Genomic DNA, 8580 nt, shown 5'->3' on the forward strand with positions numbered 1-8580 from the left:
AGCTTCTGCACGGAAGACGACCCGCAGGCTGCAGCCCCCCGGACGACGACCTAGCACCGACTTCGACGATCCCTGTGAGATTAAAGATGTTTGTTCACGGCCCACTGTGTATTTGTCGTGCGCATCCGTCGGGCAGAGGAATCGCCCACAACTGTATGCTCGTGTCAACAAAGCACTATTGCATCAATGTCTAAATACTATCGACATACTGTACCTGAATATGTGCCTGCACCTCACATACAGTTCTCTTGAAAAATATTGCTTTTTTCATCTTTCTCACTTTTCCAGTTTACACCATTTGAAGCCAAGTAGGCAACAGCAGCACGTGTGGCATAGTTCGAGTTATGTGAAACTCTAAATGGGCATCAGGTGAAAAAAGAACACTAGATATGGCAGCCATGTACCATAAATCATAAGTACGCATTATTAGCTGCCCTGCAGTGCAGCTAACATAAAAGTCAAAACTACTTACCACATAGAGACAAGGTAATAAGCACAGCTTATGGCTGGTACATAGTGTTTCTGCAGTCACTGAACCCACACTTTATGCATTCACTTGGGGATAACAACTCATTAATATGTATAAATGTTTATTTTTAGAGCAGTTTTTTCTTGCTACAACTCCGGCATTGCAGAGATCAGCTTGCAGTAATCAGGAACTGTGTTATTTTCTCATTTAAACGCACACACAGGCATTATGCGTGATTTATTTTTATTACACACGAGGGCATGATACACTAGTTTTCTCTCTAAAAGCTTTGCACTGTTCTTTGTCGTAACCTTTAAACAGCTATAACAAACACATAAAGGGGCCCTGTCCTCATTTTTAAAGGAGTAGAGGAAGACGAAGGAATAGAAGAAGAGGCCAATAAAGAAAGTTGCTTAGGCAGGTGTTCGAGGCATGAATCTGTATGTGAGTGGCAGACCTGCAGAATCCCTACTGCACAATAACCTACAAATTAACAGACAAACTATTACAGCACTCACCAAATTTTTGAGTTACAAAGGAACACCAATCTCCATCAACAGTAGCCATGCAACACTCATGAAAATACAAGAACAAAGAAATGTCAAGATAAAAAAATACTGTTTGTGAACTTCGATACGCCAATCATTCAGGGGCTTAAAAAACCGAGAGCAAAACATTTGAAGGAATTGCGCTAATTATTGGAACGATATATGAAATGTGGAAGAGGGAGGAACTAAACTGATGGGCTTGCATAAAGATGCAAGAAGCCTGCTTGTCACCATAAGTCATTTTTAAGTTAAGAAACCAAGCTTAAGACCATCAGCAAGGATGTGCGGGATACATGAGGTACTAGAATATGTAACTGAAACACTGTCGCTGTATGTCCTACAGATTTAAACCTAATTTGGAGTGGGGCTTTAACATACAAATTTATGTAGTACTAAAAATCATATAAAAGTACAATACTGACCCGCATGGAGGTTTTTTTGGCTGTCTAACAGTTCTTGAACTACTTTGCTAGGAAACTGCTGCCCGAATAAATATTTTTACTTCCTACCAGTGTCGATTAAGAATACCCGACAGTTTTAGTGAAGTAACTGTGATGATTTGGGCTTAGTACTTTTACAAACACAGTCTTTAGATTCATACTATGCACCACTCTAATAGTTTATATTCACAAAAGATACAATAATCACCACTGCAAAAGACAAAGCTGACCCTTTTAGATGGCATTCAGGTATGTTCTGCCACCTACCTACAATTAAAGTGCTCCATAATTTATATTACTTTTATCAATTCTTGGGCACAGCACCCAGAGATAGGAAACTGGGTAACATGATGCCTACCTTGTGCATCTCAACGCGTTGTTTATAGCTGTAGCCAATTTTGTATAAAAAAAAAGAAATTTTCTTTTGGCATTCAAGCAATCGTGGCTATATTAGAGATAGGTTTACTTTTAGGATTCAAGTAAGCAAAGGATAAATGTCTGATTAGAATTTTGCATGAAACGTGTTTGCACAGGCTGCAGATGCATAGTTTGTATAAATTTATAAAGCATCAAAATTTTATTACTCATGCAATGAAGCATTATGCTACCTCAAAGTTCTAAACTTCTACAAGGTAAAGAGCACCCTTTTCCTCGAATTATAAACTGTTCTAGTTTTTAGGTGTGTTGTATGGATTCACTAGGTGTCTAAGCAAGCCTTGTTGCCTGTTAAAGATGGTATGTGCAATAATTGCTGTGAAGCAATTCGCTTGAGGTCTGAGCCACTTAAGAGAATGTTCAGTGTCAGACTCGACAAGTTTGTGTTGCCCTCTGCACCCCGTTTCACACACAGGCACCCGCTGGTCCTCTCGCCTTGGAAGCTTCAGCGAAGTAGGTTGATTTGGACAGCAGGTTTGTTCAGCTGCATTTTTTAAAAGCACAATTAGTAGAATGAAAAATAGTACCATTAAATGAAAGTGCACTATGGTTCATAGAAATCACATGAATATAAAATTATGGCGAAGAAAGCCTCTGCAAAACGCGTACTGATAGAATAACGTCCGCAGGAGTTAGCAACTGAAATTAGACAAAAAATAACTAATTTCCTTTACCAAAGATATGCAACACTTCATGAAACATGCTTAAAATGACAGATTAAAAACAACATTCACGTGCTCTTCTACAGACTAGTAAAAGGTCTAACACTTTAAACAAAGGGCAAGTGGCTCTTGCACCATGCCTAAGTTATTAGCCACGAAATTGTGCAGAAGCGTATTCTTCCAAACCCCGAACTTGTTTCATGTAATATCTTCCCAGTGGTACTTTGCAGACTACAGACTAAGTTATATATCATGTAACCATAATAAAAGTTCGAAACTCAAAAGCTGGTGCAAAAAAAAATAAAGAACTGTCTTGCCACTCATCCTAATTCAGCGGTGCCATGCTCCCTAACTTGAAACCAGACCAGGCCAGTCCAAAAATATTGGGTGAGATACCGTATAACACATTTGGTATGGTTCAAATGACTTAGGCATGCTGATTTATACATCCGTATAATAAAGGCACACACATTCAGGGCATGCGCCTTGTCGCAACTGGTAATTAATGTGTAAAGTGCACAGTAGGAGAGCCAAATGTGCCATAACTCCACTTCCACTTCTGTTCTTAAAACACTTTGATGATGCTAGCTACAAAAGAGCAAGACGAAACTGAGGCTGACGAACCAAGCAAGAGAATGGAAAGCACCGTCTTGGGGTTTACTTTCCTGTCTACCTTTTAGGCAATTTTCTTAGCGCCCTAACAGTGTAGACGTAGATATAGGGAGCTTGTATGAAGCGATGCATGCTGGGTATTCCGCCATGATGTTGTGGCTGACAGCAGACGGCGGGAAGCGCAGCCAGGGTGAATTGAGCAAGTGCCTTGTATTTTCGAAGGTCCACCGAACAAATACGCGGCTTTTCGTGCGCTGCCCTTACGTGCGTGCAATTGTCAGCAAATTCCTGAGTACGCTACGCGTCGACGCTATGCCCGGAAAATCGGGAGCGCTATGAAGAAATGCAATTGCAGTGCGACGCGGACCTGTTCAAGCTACGCGAGGAGGAGGAGGAGGAAAAAACTTTATTAAAAAAAAATGTAAACACTCCCAGGAGGACCTCTTAGTCCAGGAGCCCTCTGGCTGTTCCTTCTAGCTTAGCCCGCTCGACTAGCCGTAACTGATCTGCAGGTTGCGTGGCTAGAAGGGCAGCCTCCCAGGAGGAGGGGGTGGGGTTTTTGACGGGAGGAACGCGGATTGGATGTGGGCATTCCCATAAGTAATGGTAGAGAGTGGGTGGGGTGGCGTTGCATGTGGTGCAGTATGGTGGGAAGTCCGTGGGGTGAAATATGTGGGCAAATTGAGGAGATGGAAACGAATGTGTTTGGAGTTGTCGCCAGTACGTGCTGTCGATGTGAGAAAGCGTGGGATGTGGTGGCGGGAACGTGGCACGGCAGCGACGATAGTACTGAACAATTGTAGTGTAGTCAAGAGGTTCGATGGTGGTGTATAATGAAGGTTTGGGGAGGACATCCACCGGCGCCCGGAAGCTTAGTTCTCGGGCAAACGCATGAGCGCGCTCATTTCCGAGGATGTCCTCATGCCCAGGAACCCATGTGATGGTGATGGTATCGGGAGGGGTAGGTAGAGCAGATAATATTTTAGCAGATGAGTGTGGGAGGGTTCCTCGCAGTAGATATCTGTATGCTGTTTGGGAGTCTGTGCATATTGTGGTGTGCTGAGTCTGCAACTGACTGATGTGTGCAATTGCAAGTGTAATGGCCAAGCATTCGGCCTCGGCGATGCTAGTGCAGTGGATGGAGGCGGCATTGAATGTTGAGCGGCGAATGTCCGTGAATACAGCAGTGCAGATGTGTGGAATGTCCGGATTGTGTGAGGCATCCGTGTAGATGATGTCTTGGCGTGTGGAGCACTGTTTGGAAAAATATGAGGCACGGGCTGCGCGACGACCTTTGTGGTGTTCGGGATCCATATTTTGTGGGAGGGGTTTGAGCTCGAGGAGGCTCCGCAGATGCGGAGGGATGGGTATATGAGTATGAGGTGAGGGATCAGGGGTATTGTAGCCCATTGAGCGCAAGAGATGAGTGCCTGTAGATGTTGTGCGGAGTCGACGTTGCTGGCTGGAGAGGTGCGCCTCTATGATCTCCTCAACATTGTTATGAATGCCTAATTGAAGGAGCCTAATTGTACTGGTATGACGAGGTAAATGGAGGGCTGCTTTAACGGCTGAGCGGTGTAGGACGTTAAGTTTATTGAGTTGGGTTTTGGTGATGTGATGGTAGGGGAGGTGGTAAGCTAGTCGACTAACGATAAGGGCATCTACGAGTCTTAAAGTGTCTTTTTCCTTGAGGCCATGATTGCGGCTTGAAATGCGACGAATGAGATGTGTTATCTGGTTGATTTGGCGCTGCAGGAGGTGTATGGTGTAGGTGGCTCTAGTGTCCTGTTGAATGTGGAGACCTAGCAGTCGGAGCCGTGGTACTTTGGGAATCGGAGCGTTGTCAAGGAGTACGGTGGTGGTTGGGGCACGTGGGGAAGGCTTGATGACTAGGAGCTCAGATTTCTGCGGTGCACACGCAAGACCTATAGCCTTTGTATATGTGTGGATGGCATCTGTAGCGAATTGCAAAGTTTGTTCAACTTGGCCAGGGCAACCCTTAGTAGTCCATAGTGTGATGTCGTCTGCGTATATTGCGTGCTGAAGGTCAGGTATAGTCTCGAGTATCCGGGCTAAGGGAGTTAGGGCGATGTTAAAGAGGATGGGTGAGAGGACTGAGCCCTGCGGTGTGCCTCGGTTGGGTAAATAGATGGTCGGGGAGGTGTAGGACCCGAGTGTGATATGAGCCGTGCGTTTCGTTAGGAATGCCTCAACGTAGCGCCAGATGCGTAGCCCGCAGTTAGTTGTGCCAAGGGTAGACAGAATGTGGTCATGGCTCACGTTATCAAATGCCTTTTGTATATCAAGTGCAAGTATAGCCCGTGTGGCATGTTTATGGAGGGTATTGTTTAGGATGGTGTCTTTCAGGTGCAGTAGAATGTCGTGGGTACAGAGATGTGGGCGGAAGCCGAATTGAGAGTGGGCAAAAAAACCGGTAGATTCGAGTTCAGGTTGAAGCCGTCTAAGGATTACATGTTCATAGAGTTTGCCAAGACAACTTGTGAGAGAAATGGGGCGTAGGTTGTCTAAGGAAAGGGGTTTTCCGGGCTTAGGAATGAAGTTGATTGCAGCATGTTTCCAAGAGGCTGGTAAAGTACCCTCCCTCCAATGTTGGTTGTAGTAAGCTGTGAGTTGAGAAAGAGATGTATCATCAAGGTTTCGAAGGAGTTTGTATGTAATTTGGTCTGGCCCGGGTGCGGTGCTACGAGTGATATGGGCGAGGGTGGACCGTACCTCCGCGGTGGTTATGTCCTCATCTAGCCTTGGGTTAGGTGGGGGAGGGGATGGGGGCGTGGAAGAAGGTGGGAGCGGGGGCGAAATGTATCGCTGTGTGAGGTATTGAAGGATGTCTGTGCCTTGTTGTGCTGTAGTGTGAATGAGGCGGTGCGTGTTGATGGCTGTCTGTTGTTTGGTGGCTGTGGGGTCGAGCAGGGTTCGGAGAATATTCCAAGTTTTTCGCGTGCCTAAAGTACCCTGAAGGCTATTGCAGAGGTTTCGCCAGTTCGAGTTTGCCAGATTGGATGCATACTCTATGGCCTCAGTGGTAATATGTGCGATTCGGAGGCGGAGTTTTCTGTTGTGTCGTTGTCTTTTCCATCTCCTAACGAGGCTTCGCCTTGCCTGCCAGAGATGCAAAAGATGAGGGTCGATTTGAGGTGCTTGCGGAGTGATTTTGATGTTTTTAGTGGTGCGTTTGAGTGCAGACTGAAGCTTATCTACCCAGGCGTCCAGTGGGAGATTGCTGTCCTCGGAAGTGACTACCGCTAATTGCTCACGAAATTCTTTCCAATTAGTGAGACGCTGGCTCTTGGATGTGAACTGTTTTGCGCCATATTGCACTTGAGTTTGGATAATATAATGGTCGCTGCCCAGTGTGTCTGGTAGTACATTGTAGAAAATGGGAGAGCGAATGTTGGTCAGTGTAATGTCTGGGGTGGTGTCTCTGGCGGTGCTAGTGCCGATTCGGGTAGGGGCGTTGGGGTCCGTGATGAGGGTGAGAGAGAGTTGCATAAATGCGTTGTACAGACGTGTGCCCTTGGGAGTGTTTTTAAGGTATCCCCAGGCTGTGTGTCCAGCGTTAAAATCACCTACTATCAGTGTATGTGAGCCAGATATGCGTTTGATGTCGGATAGAAATGTGAGGAAGCCGTGTCCTTTGGCTCGGGGTGGGTCGTAAACGTTCGTTATGAAAAGACTGGGGGCATCTGGTGTAGGCGGCAGTATTTCAGTGAGCGTATGCTCAATGACTTGATTGCTGAGTGTATGGTCTATGGCCGTGAGAGTGTTTTTGACGAGAATTGCAGTGCGTGCAGATAGGGAGGTGGTATTGTATCCGGTCAAAGTGGGCGAGCAGCCTGTTTCCTGAATGGCTATGACATCCGGAGTAGTTGCGTGGTTCTGAATGTAGAGTTGTAGGGATGCCCTTTTCCGTCTGAAGCTACGGCAGTTCCATTGCCAAACTGTGATGCCCGAGGCTGCAGACCGATGCGTCTTCTTATTGTGTGCCATTTTCACTGTGCTTGTGTTCCGTGCACGGCCCATACTTAGTTCGCGCGCGGATCTTGTCCGAGAGTTCATTGAAAATAGAACATGACACGTGTCCCGCATGATGATTTGATGGGCGACCAGCGGCAGCACAAGGGGCACACTTAACGTTAGGATCCCGGATGGAACTCGGGCAAGCTGCCAAGGCATGCGGCCCCGCACAACGGGTGCAACGCGCCTTCGAAGGGTCATTCCTAAGCTTACACTTTTTCAAAGCGTGCCCATACTGTGCACAAAATGTGCACAGAGGTACATGCAGGTCCTCGCACACCTCGACGGAAGTCCACCCTATGATTACTCGACGTGCCTTGCAGAGACGGGCAAAAGCTGGGGGGTCTGTTTCAATGACGTGAACGAACTGTCCGGAGCGTTGTAGAAAAGATAGCCTGACCTTGCAGGAAGAGGGGTCCAGATGAAGAGTCGGGTTGCGATGGTTGAGTGCAGAGATAAGCTCCTCCGGCCTGATATCAGGGTCAACCCCCGTCAATCGAACGTGCGGATTCCGCTGCTTGGGGATTCGGACGTTGACGGAGGTCCGCGTGGCCTCGATCCGCGAGATGGCAGACTTGAGGCGATAGAGGTCCTCAGGATCCCTGGAGGTAACCGTCAGGGCGCGACGGGAGGCCCGCAGAGTAATAGCCCCGATTCCCTCGACTTCGGGATCAATGTTTGCCTTGAGAAGAGCCACCACTTCATTGCCGACGTGGTCCGAAGATGCAGCAGAAGTTAAAACCATCTGGTGCGGCTGGGGATTGATGCAGGAATCTCCGGAAGCAGGATACTCACACGAGTCAGAGGTCGCAGTAGGGGCTGCAATGGCTGCGTCAGCCTGTAGAGCAGTTATTGAAGAGCCGCTTATTGCAGCAGCATATGTCCTGGAGACCTGGGGCTGTTGGCTCCCGCCGGAAAGGTGCACCGCAGCCGTGGTGTCCTTGGTAGTCACCCCAGCAAGCCGCGTTCGGAGGACACTCAGTTCATGATCTCGTGCAGCCAAAGAGGTCCGAAGTGTTTGGGAATGGTTCATTTCGGCGACAGCACACGCGAAGAAGTGCGCAGTGTGGCGGTACAGGGCACAGACAAGAGGCAAGAGGACTGCCCTGGTTGAGGGACCAATCTTGCTATCCCTGTCCAGAATAGCCGCAACGATCTGCTCATGGACCCTCATGGCGTCAGCGTCCGTTCCAAGTTCCAAGCTGTTGTACTTCGGCGACTCCGAGTCCACAGTTGACCGCGGCGGAAGGTCCAGGGTTCCCGGCAACTTAGAAATGTCGCGTTCCAAATGGAGACTGGCAGATGGGGAGGCAGGGTCGGACTCCGGAAGCTTACCAGGAGGTGCAACGTCGGGGTTGTAGGAGGTCAGGTCCGCGACG

Source organism: Amblyomma maculatum, chromosome 7 (genome assembly GCF_055883805.1).
Source record: "Amblyomma maculatum isolate TAMU_Amacu chromosome 7, ASM5588380v1, whole genome shotgun sequence".
Classification (NCBI taxonomy): domain Eukaryota; kingdom Metazoa; phylum Arthropoda; class Arachnida; order Ixodida; family Ixodidae; genus Amblyomma; species Amblyomma maculatum.